Consider the following 16,414-nt stretch of genomic DNA (forward strand, 5'->3'; position numbering starts at 1 on the left):
AAAAAAAAAAACACGTTGCCTTCAAGTTGATTCCAATTCATAGTGACCCTACAGAGCAAAGTAGTAGTACTGCTCCACAGGGTTTCCAAGGCTGTAAACGTTATGGGAGCAGATTGCCAGGTCTTTCTCCCACAGAGCAGCTGATGGGTTTGAACCACCGACCTTTGGGTTAGCAGCTGAGCACTTAACCACTGCACCACCAGGGCTCCTTCCTGGGTGCTTTGCATGGATCTTATTCCACCTTCAAGTTTAATTTGCTTTTTTGGTCACCCCTCCTCACTATTGTATATTTCTTTTGTAAAGGAATGGAAGTTTTTTTTGTTTTTGTTTTTTTAATCTATTGGATGTTGTTGTTAGCAGCTGTTGAATCAGTCCCCAACTCATGGAGACCCCATGCACGGCAGGATGAAACACTGTGACGCAGATGAAACACTGTGACGCGTAGGGTTCTCATTGCTGGTTTTCAAAAGTAGATCTCCAGGTCTTTCTTCCTAGTTTGTCTTAGTCTGGAAGTTCCATTGAAATCTGTTCACTGATGGATGGGTAGTGGCCTGCACTTGAGGTACACTGGCCAGGGTCTCCTGCATGGAAGGTGAGAATTCTACCAGTGAACTGCTGCCCCATCCTAGTGGATAGTCAAGTAATTCTGCAAAGGGCTGTCAGCCTAGGGCCGAGAGAATTTCCCTAACGAGCCACGGGGAGACTTAACCAGAGACCATATTGCTTAGGTGCCCAGTCTGGAGAGCATCTAGGAATTCAGAAATTCCTGCTAATGAAATGCCTCAGTAACACCCGCAGGGACAAAAATACGCTGATTAATTCCACTGTAAAATACAGGTCTGGGAGAACTCAGAGCACATCCCAAGGGTAATCTACATGTCTTTCCTTCAAATAGGAGTCCCTGGGTGGTGCAGAAGGTTAAGTGTTTGTTTGAAAGACTGGAGGTCGGAGTTCACCCAGAGGTGCCTTGGAAGAAAGGCCTGGCAAACTATTTCCAAAAACCAGTCATTAAAAACAAACCCTATGGAGCATAGTTCTACTCTGACCCACGTGTGGATGCCATGAGTCAGAACCTACTTGTTGGCAACGGGGTTACTGGTTACCCTCCAAACAAGGAGTCAGTTCATTGTGCTCATTTTGTCTTTTGTCTCCCAAATATTAAGTCCTATCATAACACGGAGTCAAATGGAGTTTGAGTTCTACGTCTGCCACCGTGAGCTGTGTGCTCACAGCCAAGACACTCAGCCTATTTACACCTGTCTCCTCATGTGGAAGATGGGAATAAAACATACATGAGTGTGGTAAGGGTTAAGACCAACAAAACTGGTTATGCTCTGAGCACAGGGTTAACACGTTACCTATTGTTTACCGTGTGCCTACTGAGGCCAGACCTCTCCCTGGGAAAGCAGGGCATTAGGCCGTCTTTTCAAGGCCGTTAATCACGTGCCCTCAAAACACCCCCTAGTTGTGACCCTGGATCAACAGAGTTTGAAGACATAAGCAACAACAACATAACTTAAGAAAACAAAAAAAAAACCGGGAAACAAGGCTGTGTGGCCCTAATTTTTGGCAGCAGACATACCACACACATTCCTTATGTGGGACTTTAACTGTTGCCCGTCCACTTTATCTTTACACCTACCTCCTCCAGCCCCGGTTTCCAAGCCTGGGACATTCTTTTCTAAAGGACTCTCCCATCTGCCAGCCCCAAAGCGCGAACTTTCTCTCCCGTTCCTCTGCCTCCCCTCACCTTGTTCCCTCCCAGTACCTTTTCACTCTCATTTTCCTCTCTAAAATAAAACAGGCTGCTGCCCTTTAGTCTGTGTAAAGTTTCAAAAGCAGAATCTTGGTTACACTGGGAAGAAAGCAGGCCTGGGAGCCAAAGGCCCTTTTGCATGCCCGACGCAGGCAGGGAAGGGGAGCTGGGTGGGTGGCTCTGCAGGGCCAGGAGGGCTGTTGGCCTGTGCATCTGCCAGCAAACTTCTTGGGATTCTTAACCAAGAACCTTGGAACGACATTCGGCCCAAATCTGTGTCATGCTGAATACAGGGAGCCTCCAGCGGCTCTGGGGCGGAGGCTGGAGAAGAGGGTGGAGGCAGGGTTGGGAGGAAAGAGGTGGGGGACGGGAGGAAGGAAAGGGAAGAGGTGGGGTGGGGGTGGGGGAGGAAAGAGATGGAGGAGGGAGGAAAGGAAAGGAAGAGGTGGGGTGAGGGTGGGGGAGGGAAGAGATGGGGGAGGGGAGGAAGGGATGAGGTGGGGGAGAGGGAAGGAAGAAAGGAAGGGAAGAGGTGCGGTGGGGGTGGGGGAGGGAAAAGATGGGGGAGGGGAGGAAGGGATGAGATGGGGAGGGGGAGGGGGAGGGAAGGGAGGGAAGAAAGGAAGGGAAGAGGTGCGGTGGGGGTGGGGGAGGGAAGAGATGGGGGAGGGGAGGAAGGGATGAGGTGGGGGAGGGGGGAAGAGATGGGGAGGAGAAAAGGAAAGGAAGAGGGGAGGTGGGGGAGGAAAGAGATGGGGAGGGGAGGAAGGGATGAGGTGGGGGTGGGGGAGGGAAGGGAAGAGATGGGGTGGGGGTGGGGGAGAGAAGAGATGGGGTGGGGAGAGATGGGGAGGGAAGAGAGGAGGTGGGGGAGGAAAGAGGTAGATGGGGAGGGAAAGGTGGGGGAGGGCAAGAAAGGGTAAGGAGGAGGTGGGTGGGAGGGAAGGGTGGGTAGGTGAGGTGGAAAGGTGGGGGAGGGGACAGGTAGGCGGGGGAGGGGAGAAGTGGGGGAGGGAAGAGATGGGAGCCAGGAGAGCAGAGGTGGGGTGGGGAGGTGAGGGAGGGAAGAGGTGGGGGTGGGGAGGCGGTAATAAGTGGGGTGGGGAGGTAAAGGAGAAGGGGTAGGGGTGAGGAGGTGAGGGAGAAGGAAGGGGGCAGTGAGGGGAGGGCTGAGGTGGGAGTGGGGAGGTGGGGTTGCGCAGGAGGGAGGGGTGGGGCAGTGGAGGGAGGGAAGAGGTGGGGGTGGGGAGGAAGGGAGGGTAAGACGTGGGGGGAGGGGGGGGGAGGGGAGGGGAGGAGGCAGCGGTGCGAGGAGGGGCGCGCAGCCCTCCCCGGCGGCTGGAGGCCCTGGCTGCCTGGCTGTGCGCGAGCCTTGCCGGCGGGCAGAGGCAGGGCTGACGCTTGGGAAAGCTGGGTGGGAGACGCCCCTGATTCCGCTTCCCCAACGCCCAGGAGCAGGCAGGCGAAGCCGGAGCGGCCTGCTTCAGGGACGGCGGTTTCGGGTTTGGTGAGCACCCTGCAGCTTCCCTGGGACAGCTGTGAACACACGCCGCGCTCGCCCGGCCGCGCGTCCCCGGCCCGCCCGCGCCCCGGGAGAAAGTCGGGGCGCGGCCGGCCGGGAAGGCTGGGGCGCGGGCGCGCGGCCCCGGGGACTGCGGCTCGAACTTCCGGGAGAGGAGAGGCTGGTCTCAAAACTCCACCGGTGCCTTTGATGATCTTTTGTTTTACGACGGAAAACTACAATAAAACATAGCGGGGAAAATAAATGAGATTAGAACCTTCTGACTTTTCTTCCTGAAGGCTTTTTGTTGTGTCTCCAAACTGGGACTCTTTGCGGGTCTTCCCTGTAAGTGCCTTTTTTAATCCGTTCGAACTCGTGTTTGTGCGTCCGTCCTGCGTTTAACAGCGTTAAGCGGGTAGCGTTGTGTGGACCGGGTTTAATGATGATTTTTGCTTTGGTCGGTTAACATGGCCTACCTTGATGAAATAAAATAAAAGCATACATGTAGCAAAAATAAAGGCATATTAACCTTGCTATAAAATAGCTATGAGACTACCCTCTAAGCGATGCCGGTACTGAAAGACTTTGGAAATTTTAAAAACAACAAAAACTTAATGGCTAATTCATAGTTATTCTGCAAAAAATAACATAAGATCATTAAAACTTACGATTTAGAATGCATAAGTAATAAGTCACACATTATCCTGTGTGTGTGTGTAAGAGAGAAAGAAAACCCCCCAAAACCAAACTCATTGCTGTCAAGTCGATAGTGACCCTGTAGGACAGAGTAGATCTGCCCCATAGAGTTTCCAAGGAGTCTGGTGGATTTGAACTGCCGACCTTCTGGTTAGCAACGAACGCTTAACCACTGGGCCAAGAGAGAAAAAAAAAAAGTAATTTTTTGAACCAGCAGCTTCAACTCTTCTGTATGGAGAAGCTCCGCCAGGGAGATATCCAAATGCAGTATTAAAAAGCAGATGCCATCCGAGTGTTGACTGACTTTCGGAATCGACTCCACGGCAACGGGGGTTTTTTTGTTTTGTTTTTGGTAAGTTAGAAGACTGGGGAATCATAAATTTAAAAACTGACCAGTGCCAATTTGAACATCATCACCAGAATGAAGCATCCTGAAATGCAAAGTTCATGGAAAAACACAACTCAGTTGACAAAAATTTGGCCTTCGGTACCACTCCTGGTACACTTGCGTAAAATCCAAAAATGGTACATGATTTATTAAATTAAACCAGCAGTACTGATAGGTATAAGGAGCCCTAGGGGCACAGTAGTTAAGTGCTGGACTGCTAGCCTAAAGGTCAGAGGTTGGAACCCACCAGCTGATCCGTCTGCCTCCGGAAAGATTCACGGTCTTGGAAACCCTATGGGGCAGTTCTACCCTGTCCTACAGGGTCGCTGTGAGTCAGAATCAACTCGACGGCAACAGGTTTTTTTATTGCTAGGAATAAGGAGCCCTGGTGGCACAAAGGTTAATCGCTCGACTGCGGGTTGGTAGTTGGAATCCACCGAGCAGCGCTGAGGGACGAAGACCTGGCCATCTGCTTTCGTAAAGATTACAGCTCAGAAAACCCTATGGGGCAGTTCTACTCTGTCACATGGGGTCACTGTGATCAGAATCCACTCAATGGCATCTAACAACAACATTAATAGGGATATACCTCTATATAAGCCCAATACAAAGATGCACTTCTCTGATCCGAACAATTTTTAATAAACAATATCCCAGCTAATTTATGCAGCTTCACCCCCTGAGATTTGAATTCTCCAGGCCAGCGGTTGCAGACAGGCACTCCGCTGGCATACGCTTCTCTGTCAGACCTGCTTGTTTGGCCTGCAGGGTGTATCTTAAACTTGAATCTAATTCGTTAACAGATACCGCACTTAAAAAAACTGACTTTTGGCTTCCCTTTGAAATATGAGAAGCCCTGGCCACATTGGGTTTGCAATGCCTGGAGACGGTTGGCTGGAGCAGGGTAGTGTTAGATGGGGTAAGCTATAGTCTGCACCTGCCCTGTTGCCCTCCTGGCCCCACCCCTACCTTGACTCTCAGTCTGCCTAGTGCCTGGGTGTTTCCCAGTCCTGTTCCAAAGCACTAACCCAGTGCGGCCTCTTTGTTGTTGTTGTCGTTAGGTGCCATCAATTTCAACTCACAGAGACGGCACATAACAGAGGAGAACTGCCCTATAGGATTTTCCAGGCTGTTTAATCTTTATGGAAGGAGTCATGGTGGAGCAGTGGTTAAGCACTTGGCTAGTAACCAAAAGGTCGGTGGTTTGAACCTACCAGCCACTCCAATGGAGAAAGATGCGGCAGTCTGCTTCCTTAAAGATTTACAGCCTTGGAAACCCTCTGGGGTAGTTCTACTCGGTCTTATAGAATTGCCATGAGTCAGAATTGACTCGTCGGCACAAAGCACACACACACACACAAAGTCATAGGTGACTTAGACATTCTGGCTTAATGAAGATATAACTAAAACTCCAAAGTTTGATTTCCACAAATTCATTTTGGCAGATTCAACAGATAAGAGACGAGCTCCAAACATTTCCTGGAGACAGGCTCTTCAGGATGGCCTGGTCCCTTTCGGTGAGATGCGGTGAGGCATAAGAGAGAATGTGGTTTCTGGGATTAAATAATCCTAGGTTGGAATCCCACTAACACTTTGGCAAGTTCCGTACGCTCCATGAGTTTGTTTCCTCAAAACCAGATATAATAAAACTTTCTCCTTGGATTGTTGGATATTAAATCATTATGTGTGAAACCATTTGTACAGTACCCGAAAAACCCATTGCCATCAAGTTGATTCCAACTCATAGCAAACCTATAGGACACAGTAGACGGCCTCAAAGGGTTTCCAAGGCTGTAATCTTTAAGGAAGCAAATTGCCAGGTCTTTTCTCCCACCAAGTGGCTGTTGAGTTCAAACCACCAACCTTCAGGTTAGCAGCCAAGTGCCTAACCACCTTCATTTGAATAGCGCCTGGTCCAAAGTAACCACCCCAAATATTGGTTTCCCTTACTCTGGAGATTTCAGTTACTAAGGTTGGCATTTGAGAATGTTATCAGATCTTTTTTACGTGTCTACAAAATCACACGGCAATAGAGCCCAATCTTTGGTGTGCAAGAGACTTACCTGGATTCTTGGAAATACCAGTTTCTGGGTTCCTCGACAAGGGTTTTGATTCAGGAAGTCCCCCGTGGGGCCTGAAGGTTGACATTTTAACATTTAATTCTGAGGCAGAAGGTTGTCAGACCACACACCAAACATCCCTACCCTGGACTGGCCACGCTCATTGGGAGAACAGGAGGGGTGGCCCCTGCTTCCCTGGGCGCTGGTTGTGCCGCTATGGGAAGCCCTCACCGGATCTCTGTTGTCTACTCATCAATTTCATAAGCACTTACTAGGAATGCACTGAGCTAGGCAGTAGGCAAGGAGCCCTGGTAGCGCAAGAGTTAAGCACTCTGCTGCTAACTGAAAGGTCATCGGTTCTACCCACCAGCTGCTCCATGGGAAAGACCTGGTATCCGCTCCTGTGAAGATGACAGCCTTGGGAACCCTACGGGACAGCTCTACTCTGTCACATGGGGTCTCTATGAGTCGAAATCGACTCCACGGCACCCAACAACAACAAGCATTAGGCATACCAAGGGGGATGACGTGGTGCCTGTCCCCAGTGAGCTCAGTAAATTGAACACAAAGCCCAGGGCCTGCTGGCATTCGGGCCTACACGACAGGTTCCATTCTCTGCCTTTCCTAAAACCGATCGCTTACACCATCTCAAATACTGTCTTCTTCCCAAAGACACGCCTTGACTCCATCCACGTGTGGCCCCCACAGCGCCGCCCAAACCAAAAACCAAACCAAAGTCATTGCTGTCGAGTCGATGCCTACTCATACTGACCGCATAGGACAGAGCAGAACTGCCCCACAGGGCTTCCTAGGCTGTAATCCTTCCGGGAGCAGATCTACAGGGCTTTCTCTCACCGAGCCACTAGTGGGTTTGAACCACCAACCTTTCAGTTAGCATCTGAGATGAGCACATTAACCATTGCACCACCAGGGCTCCTTATTATTATATTACTTCTACAATAGGCTAACTTATTTTTAAAAGCCACTTTGTATATTCTCTTCTTGTAGAATATTAGGGACAAGGCTGGATGGAAGCCGAGTGACTCTGCTATCCCATTTGTTTTGTTCTGTTATAAAATACTGTTTTTCCTTCTGAGCTTCTGAGCTATTATGCCAAATATAAAATAACTCTGACTACTTCGCATTCATATTCCATAACTTACTTTGAGTAGTGCTGTTAATAATTTATCAGTAAAAGATAATCTTATCTTTTATATAAAATACATAATTTTTTGTAAGTTCTGCTGCATCCTTATTGAATTCTTTGCATTTTTTTTAGTCTGGTACTTGTACTAGAACAATACAAGTTCAATTTAGTAATAAAAAGAAGGTATTTTAATACGCCAAATTTTTCACAAAGTGAATTATGTCTGAATGGGTAGGTAAAGAAGTATGATTTTCATTTCTCCCATAAGTTAGCAACACAAAGGCCTTTTTTTTTCCAACAACGCCCCAAATACATTATTTCTACCCTCTGCATGCATCATTCCCAAGGATATTTGACCTCTGTTTATCACCTTGCACTCTCAGTTGCATCGTTTTATCATTTCACAAGTCTATATGACTTCTGTGGAGAATATGAACTGGATTACTGAAAATTCTTTGGGCAAAAAATCCGAACAACCCAGATCCGACTTTGGGCTGTGAAATACAAGGTGAGCAACTGGATTCGCCAATCTTGTATTAGTCTTCAGTCAGGAAACAGGAGCATATGCAGGTAGAATTACAGTGACTTGGAGCATGGATAGTTCTGCTAACTGGTAGGCAAGTCGCTGTGTTTAGCACAAGTTGAATTTGAGAACTGAATTTGAGAGTCAGTGGCTCAAGCCCACCCAGCGGCTCCACGGGATAAAGGCCTGGCGATCTGCTCCTATAAGGATTACAGCCTGGAAAACCCTATGAGGCACTTCTACTCTATAACACATGGGGTCGCCATGAGTCGGAATCGGAATCTACTCTGTAATACAGTTGTGGGGGGAAACAATGCAGCTGATAACACTAACCAACGTCTACACATATGCAAAGGAGCTGATAACAGAAGGAGCTTTCCATCAGACCAGGGTAAGTTTTCAAATCATAAAGATCTGGCTACCTGATGTGACAAGAATGCGCACATCTTGACGTTAGTTCGTAGTCCTACCAGAATCCAAGTTTTAATTAGAGTCATTTAGACAGCCTAAGGGTTAGGAGCTCAGGGTGCTAACCAAAAGGTCCGCAGTTGGAATTCACCAGCTGCTCCTTGGAAACCCTGTGGGGCAGTTCTACTCTCCCCTATAGGGTTGCTATGAGTCAGCAACGGGTTTGGTTTTTGGGTTTGGTACAGAGCCTAATGGTTCCCCGGATGGTGCAAACAATTAAACACTCAACTATTATCGAAAGGTTGACATTTCGAATACACCCAGAGGTGCCTCAAAAGATAGGCCTGGCAATCTGCTCCTATAATGATTATGGCCTTGAAAACTCTATGGAGCAGTTCTACTCTGCACACAAGGGTTGCCATGAATAGGATTCGACTGGACAGAAACTAACAACAACCAACCCCCCCCGCCCAAAAAAAAAACTGTTGCCATCAAGTCAATTCCATCTCATAGTGACCCTACCTAAAAAAAAAAAAAAAAAAACCCACTGCCGTGGAATCAGTTCCGACTCATGGACTCAGACATACCAAGGATCATGAAGACGGCACAGGACTCGGCAATGATCCATCCTGCTGTACATAAGGTTGCTATGACTTGGAGCCACCTCGACCGCAAGTAACAATAGCAACAAGCTTTCCAGTGAGATTTTTAAAGACCAGGTAGGCGTTTCCGTAATTCCTCGCTTTAGTAATCGGTGGATCAGATTTCTCCCGTAGTTACATACATACATAAATTTGTTCACTCTCTTGCTTTGTCTATTATTTTAGACATTGAGCTGTTGTAAGGGCTGTATTTGAACACTTTTTTTGAACAAAAACTTTAATTAAGAGATAAAAAAGCCTTAGCACACGCTTTTCAATAACTGAAACCAGTGTGTATAATTTTTCATAACTAAAACCTACAGGAGACCGTGGAGGGTGGAAACGATTAAGTGCTCAACTACTAGCCAAAAAGTTGGTGCTCTGAACCTACCCAGAGGCACCGCAGAAGATAGGCTTGGCAATCTGCTTCCGAAAGTCACATCTTAAAAACCCTACGTATTGCAGTTTTACTGTGACATACATGGGTCACCATGAATCAGAATCAACTAGAAGGCAACTAAGAACAACAACAAGATCTGTAGAATCTATTAGCAACCTAGCTTCTTTTACCTTCAACTTGTAAAGGAAATTTTCCTTCTTTAGTCCTCTTTTTGATGTCCAATAGGACCAGCTCTTGTGACTATCATCATTAGGGCATGGTGACTCAATGGTAGGATTCTTACCTTCCATGCCGGAGACCAGGGTTTGACTCCTGGCCAACACACCTTGTGCACAGCCACCAGCTATCTGTCAATTTTCAACTGGACAGGTTTCAGCAGGGCTTCTAGACTAAGGCAGAGGAGGAAGAAAGGCCTGGTGATCTAGTTCTGAAAATCAGCCAATGACAACCCTATGTACCATAACAATCAGATCACATCGTGCACCAGGTCATCACGAGTCAAAGGCCGACATGACAGCAGCTAACAACAAGTTTCTGAAAACCATGTATCTCAGCTAGTGATGCTGGATCACCACGTTCATCGAAGCCACATTTGCCAAGAGCTCTAGGACTTTTCTTCTGCAGTGACTGACATAGTCAAAAATTGACTGGTTTCTTCTGGAAAGTTGGTTTTCTTTCATTATCATATCAGGTGGCTAAGAGTTTTCTGATCAATTTATGATTACTGAACTTTTGACCATTTTAGAATCTAATTTGCTCTATAAAGTAGCCGGAGAAACTTACAGATGATTGCATGTACTAATAAATATGAAGGAGCCCTGGTGGTGCAATGATTAAGCACTCAGCTGAAAACCAAAAGTTCGGTGGTCGAACCCACCCAGTGGCTCCATGGGAGAAAAGACCGGGTGACCTGCTCCCGTAAAGATTCAAACCTCAAACCAAACCCATTGCCGCTGAGTCACTTCCGACTCACAGCTAGACCTTATAGGACAGAGTAGAACTGCCCCATGGGGTTTCCAAGGCTGTAAATATTTGTGGAAGCAGACTACAACGTCTTTCTCCCAAGGAGCGGATGGTGGGTTGAATGACCGACCTTTTGGTTAGCAGCCGAGCGCTTTAACCACTGCACCGCCAGGGCTCCCCTAGAAAAACCCTATGGGATTGTTCTATTCCATCACATGGGGTCGCTAGGAGACATGGGGTCGCTATGAGCTGAAATTGACTTGACAGCACACAACAACAACAATACATATGAAATAAATGACGGGTGCTGACTGACAAAGGTTCGTCTGAGGGTTGTGTGTTATTTCCTTTTGTTGTGGAGGGTGGAGGCTGCTTGGGAGAGTGGATTTCGGAACTGCTCCAGAGAACATAATCAGAATAGTGAAGAATGGGTCCAGAGAGGAGTCATAAAGCTGGCTGCAGAGGAAGAGAAAGACCAGGCAGGGCCAGTTCTCGGAGTGGACTGTTTAACGTGTAAAGGATAAAGTAGACACAAAGAGCATCTTCGTGCCCAAACAGGAGAAGAAAAGCCCGAGGAGATTCCAACCAACATCTAAGTTTTAAAACCATGAAGTTTATTTTATTGATTTATACAAAACACAAGCTTCAACCACAGATGAATAGAAAAAATATATAAAAGGCTTCTGATTTAGGAACCGAGAGTTGTGATGAGTTGATTAATAACATACAAAACCGACTGCCGTCAAGTCACCTCCTCCTCATGGCGACTCCCTGTGGGTCAGAGGAGAACTGTGCTCCGCAGGGTTCCAGTGGCTGATTTTTCAGAAGCAGATCGCCAGGCCTTTCTCCTGAGGTGCCTCTGGTGGACTTGAATCTTCAGCTTTTCAGTTAGCCGCTGTCTGTTTGCACCACCTACAGCGTGGCCTAAAGGTGGTATTGGAAATGGCTACAGTGAGGGAGAAGCCCATTAACTAGCCTGTTGTACTCCCCTAATTCTTTATCTAACATTTTGTTTACAATATGAGCATCTAGGTAAAGACTGGATAAAACTGCTACCCTGATATTTGGAAATTCAATTTTCACTCAATCATTTTAAAAAAAAAAGGCTACAAATGTTGAGTGGGTTCAGATCTTGGTCTTGCCTCTCCAGGGGCATTTTTCCCACAGTGGCACGGTTGAGGTGGGGGTCCGGTGGAGGATGGCTGGTCAAGGGAATGCAGACCTGCTCCATGAAACCACCTTTAGGAGCTGGAGATGTCTTCCAGGTAGATGTCGCTAGCTTCTTGTTGGAAGCAGACTGCCACACCTTTCTCCTGTGGAGCTGCTGCTGAGATCAAACCGCAAACCTTTCATTTAGGAGCCAAATGCTTTAACCACGGCACCACCAGGGCTCCTACCTGTAAAGATTATAGCCTAGAAAGCCCTATGGGGCAGTTCTACTCTGTCACACGGGTCGCCAGGAGTCAAAATCAACTCGATGGCACCCAACAATAGCAGCTTAATAATAAGCCACTAATGTGCGGGCTAAGGAACCCTGGTGGCACAGTGGTTAAGTGCTCGGCTGCTAACTGAAAGGTCAGCGGTTTGAACCCACCAGCAACTCCATGGGCGAAAGATGTGGCCTTCTGCCTCTATCCAGATGACAGCCTTGAAAACGCCATTGCGCAGTTCTACTCTAATCTGTAGGGTTGCCGTGAGTTGCAGAAGACTGGATGGCAACTGGCAATGTGCACAGCTGCTAACTGAGAGGTTGGAAGTTCCATTTTCCTACAAACTTCTTTTTGAATAGATCTTTATTTTTACTTTGGTGTCTTGCGGGTAGGGAGTAAAAACAAAATGATTTTCCTCCTTTACACCTAGATGTCATCCATTTAGAATCACAGCCTAAGCGACCTCCAGAAGTGAATAAATATCTCCTGCTGTTTCAATAGCCAGTCTTCCAGCTGATTAAGAAACCTCCAGCCCAGGCAGGTATTCTGAGTCACCCTGTCCTTCTGGACATGTCGCTTGACCTCTCCCTGGGCTTAAGTGAAGCTAATGTTCTTCCTCCCAGCCAACTCATAATGGTGCCTTGAGGACGGAAAAAACGAAATGTTGCAAAATCCAGGGCAAATTTTGAAAATGCCGCAGGTAAATCAGATGAAAACACTTCCCTCTTGTGAAAGGTAGCTGGTGTGTTGAAGACACACGGCACACGGTCTCTTCGGCTCAGGGACAAAAATACCTGTTTTTCTAAAATTCAGAACCAAAGGTGGAACAAGACCATGGAATGTTCTAAGGAAGGAAGCAGGTGTGATTTCTCAACTTAAGAGGCCAGTCCTGTTCTTGTCTGATGTGTCTGGGAAAGAAAATGTGGTCAACATAAAGATGTTTTACTGCCGATGCCTGCACGGAGACATCGGTGTTCAAATCTCAGCAATACGTCTTCAGGTGCAACTTCGCCTCTCTGAAAACGAGCAGAACTCAGCTTTCTGAAAGGACACTGTCTTAGTTACCTGGTGCTGCTATAACAGAAATACCACAAGTGGGTGGCTTTGATGAACAGAAATTTATTTTCTCACAGTTTAGGAGGCTAGAAGTCTGAATTCAGGGTGCTGGCTCTAGGGAAAGGCTTTCTCTGTTGGCTCTGGGGGAAGGTCCTTGTCTCTTTTCAGCTTCTGTTCCTTGGTTCCTTGATGATCTCCATGTGGTGTGTATCTTCCCCTCCATTTGTGCTTCCTTCTCTGTGCCTATCCATCGCCATCGATTCCAACTCATGGTGACCCTATAGGACAGAGCAGAGCTGCCCCAAGGAAGTCCTGTTCCCAAATGGAATTATACCCACAGGTATAGGGGTTGAGGGTTTACAACACGTATTACTGGGGACACAATTCAATCAGTAACAAACACTTTGGTCACTGATGTAATGATAGGCTTCTGGGGGTTTCCCTGGTTTGGTTTTTGCCCATTTCCAGTCGTTGCTCCTTGCTTAAAATATACGTAGCTCATGTTGGAATGCCAGCACATTTGCTACTCAGCGGTCCATGTGCACAAAATAGTTTCACAACACGTGGCTGTTGAAAGAACATCTTTCCAACAGCATGTACTCTGGTAGCATCTCACCCCACTGAATGGCAAATTTAGCTAGAAGTCAGACTGGGGATCTAACTCCAGGAAGACAAGGGCCTTGGTTGTTTCATTCCGACTTGTAGTGACTCTCCAGGACAGTGCAGAACTGCCCTATTGGGTTTCCAAGGCTGTAATCTTTATGGAAGCAGACGGCCACATCTTTCTCCCACTGAGGGGCTGGTGGCTGCTAACAAAAGTTTGGTGATTCAGACCCACCAGCTGGGAGAAAGATGTGGCTGTCTGCTTCCATAAAGATTACAGCCTTGGGCACTATGGGGCAGTTCTACTCCACCTATAGGGTCTCTATGGATTGGAATCAACTCGATGGCAACCGATTTTTTTGTTTAAAAAGTGGTTTTAAGCTATGTTGCACAAGTGGACTAACCATCATGAACATCAGAAACAGAAGCAAGTGACTTCCTCTTTCCCTGATGCTGCAGAGCAGCGTGGAGGCAGAGGCTCAGGAGCCTTCCAGATTTGGCTCCATCCATAGCCTACTGTCCAGGCCAAGGCCAAGGAGGAGGTTGCTGCTGGAGGGCTAATGGACATTACTACTGGTTAACGAGAGGTGCTGCAGACCGCCCTTGTCCACAATGTCCTAGCCGCAGAATCCTCACAGCTGCCAAAGCCTGAGACAAGTGCCAAGCCCATCTGTGTGTGCTTGGGTCCAACTGTGATGAGTCTGGATATATCAAGTTGGTGGAGGCCCTTTGTGCTAAACTCCAATTCAACTAGATTAAGGTTAATGACAACAAGAAAATAGGGGAGTGGGTAAAACAAAACAAAACAAAACAAAAAATCTGTTGCCGTCGAGTCTAGTCTGACTCATAGTGACCACCTCTGTGCCAGAGTAGAACTGCCCCATAGGTTTTTCCAAGGCTGCTACCTTTATGGGGAGCCCTGGTGGTACAACGGTTAAGAGCTCAGGCAGCTAACCAAAAGGTTGGCAGTTTGTATCCACCAGCTGCTTGCCAGTAACAGGTTTGGTTTTTGTTGTTGGTGTTATTGTTGTTTTGACTTAATCTTTGCAGAGTAGATCTCAGGCCTTTTTCCTGCAGATTTGCTGGATGGGTTTAAACCACTGACCTTTCGGGTAGCAGCCAAGTGCTTAACCACTGTTCCACCAGCGATCCTGGGGAGTGGGCAGGCCTCTGCAAAATTAAGAGAGGGGAAACCTTGTAAAGTGGTTGGTTGCAGTTGTGTGTTTGTTAAGGACTATGGCAAAGAATCTCAGGTCAAGGATATCATTGAAGAATATTTCAAATGCAAGAAATGAACCAATAAAAAAGTTGACTCTCAAAATAGAAAAAAGAAATAACCACTTTCTTGAACTCATCAATGACCAATTCTCACTAAGAATACTATGCATAGATATAAGGAAGAGAATTCTTGGGACCTAGTTTAAAGATCTCATTTAAAAATACCCTTTGACACACATAGCTCGTAAAGACAAAGTTCTGCATCCAACTTTGATGAGTAGTGCCTGGGGTCTTAAAGGCTTGTGAATGGCCATCTAAGACACATCTACTGGACTCTTTCTTTCTGGAGCAAAGGAGAGTGAAAAAAAACAGTGACTCAAGGGAGCAATGGGTCCAAAGACTAATTAATGGATCACGTGCTCCTCAGCATACACTACCCTGAGACCAGAAGAACTAGATAGTGCCCAGCTACCAGTACCAACAGAAGGTCTTGGACAGAGTGGGAAAAAAAATGTAGAACAAAAAAATAAAATTCACAAAAAAGACCAGACTTATTGATCTGACAGAGACTGGAAGGGCCCCTGAGACTATGGTCCTAAGATAGACACCCTTCTGAGCTGGAATTGAACCCTTTCCCAGAGACCACCATTCAGCCAAACCAGAGACAGGCCCATAAAATAAACAATAACGCCCAAAAGGAATGTGCTCCTTAGAACAATCAATGATATGAGATCAAAAGGGCAACATTTGCCCAAAAGCAAAGACGAGGAGGCAGGAAGGGATAGCAAATCTGGACGAAAGAAAATGGGGAACCCAGAACTGAAATGGGGAGAGTGCTGACACATTGTGGGGAATCAAACCAATGTCTGGAACACTTTATGTACAAACTATAGAATGGGAAACTAATTTACTCTGTAAACTTTCACCTAAAAATCTAAAAAATTAAAAACAACAACAAAATACATAAATGAAAATGCTCTTGCAAAACCAAAGTAAAACAATGGACTTTTTTATTCTGCAGTGAGGTGGTATTAGCGGGCCCACCTACTTTTGAGTATGCGTAGCAGCAGAGCTGGAAAGGGATGAGGCTAAGGGGAATCTGTTGTTAGGGCCCCTTCAGCTCCATGGTTTTAGAATCAGAATGCCTATTCTCCAGAATTGACAGGTTTATCTGCCTGCAACCACAGGAGACCACGGAAGCAAGCCCAACTACAATGGCTTTACTCAGACTAGGTGTAATCAGATATACTCATTTTTAGAGGGAAAAAGACCTTACAGATACAGGTAGCCCCCGACTTACCACTGGTTCTGTTCTGATGCCTTCAACGTAAGTCAGTTCTGACATAAGTCAAAAACCTCATTTTTTTTTTAAGTTTTCATTATTATTGCCTTTTATTATCAGTATGTTTATAAATCCAATCTTTATTTGTCTTCTGGGGTTGGAAGCATTACATATAAACTTACAGATATGATAACATCAGCAAGATAGGCATGGCACAATTGTATGTAGTAGAGATTACTAATGATAAGATGTACAAAAAAAAAAAGACGGTCATAAGCGCAGTTCGTTTTAACTCGAATACATCGTAAGTTGGGGACTACCTGTAATGAGAATGGACAGAAC

General features: G+C 46.6%; 1 protein-coding gene and 1 pseudogene across 1 annotated transcript in view; one reads left to right on the forward strand and one right to left on the reverse strand.

The window, feature by feature from the left end:
• Positions 1-16,414, reverse strand: part of KATNAL1 (katanin catalytic subunit A1 like 1) — a 306,368-nt gene that overhangs the window by 280,829 nt on the left and 9,125 nt on the right. The gene's annotated exons all lie outside the window — the stretch shown is intronic.
• LOC126066390 (40S ribosomal protein S12-like) lies at positions 3,824-14,867 on the forward strand (annotated as a pseudogene).

Source organism: Elephas maximus, chromosome 23 (genome assembly GCF_024166365.1).
Source record: "Elephas maximus indicus isolate mEleMax1 chromosome 23, mEleMax1 primary haplotype, whole genome shotgun sequence".
Lineage (NCBI taxonomy): Eukaryota > Metazoa > Chordata > Mammalia > Proboscidea > Elephantidae > Elephas > Elephas maximus.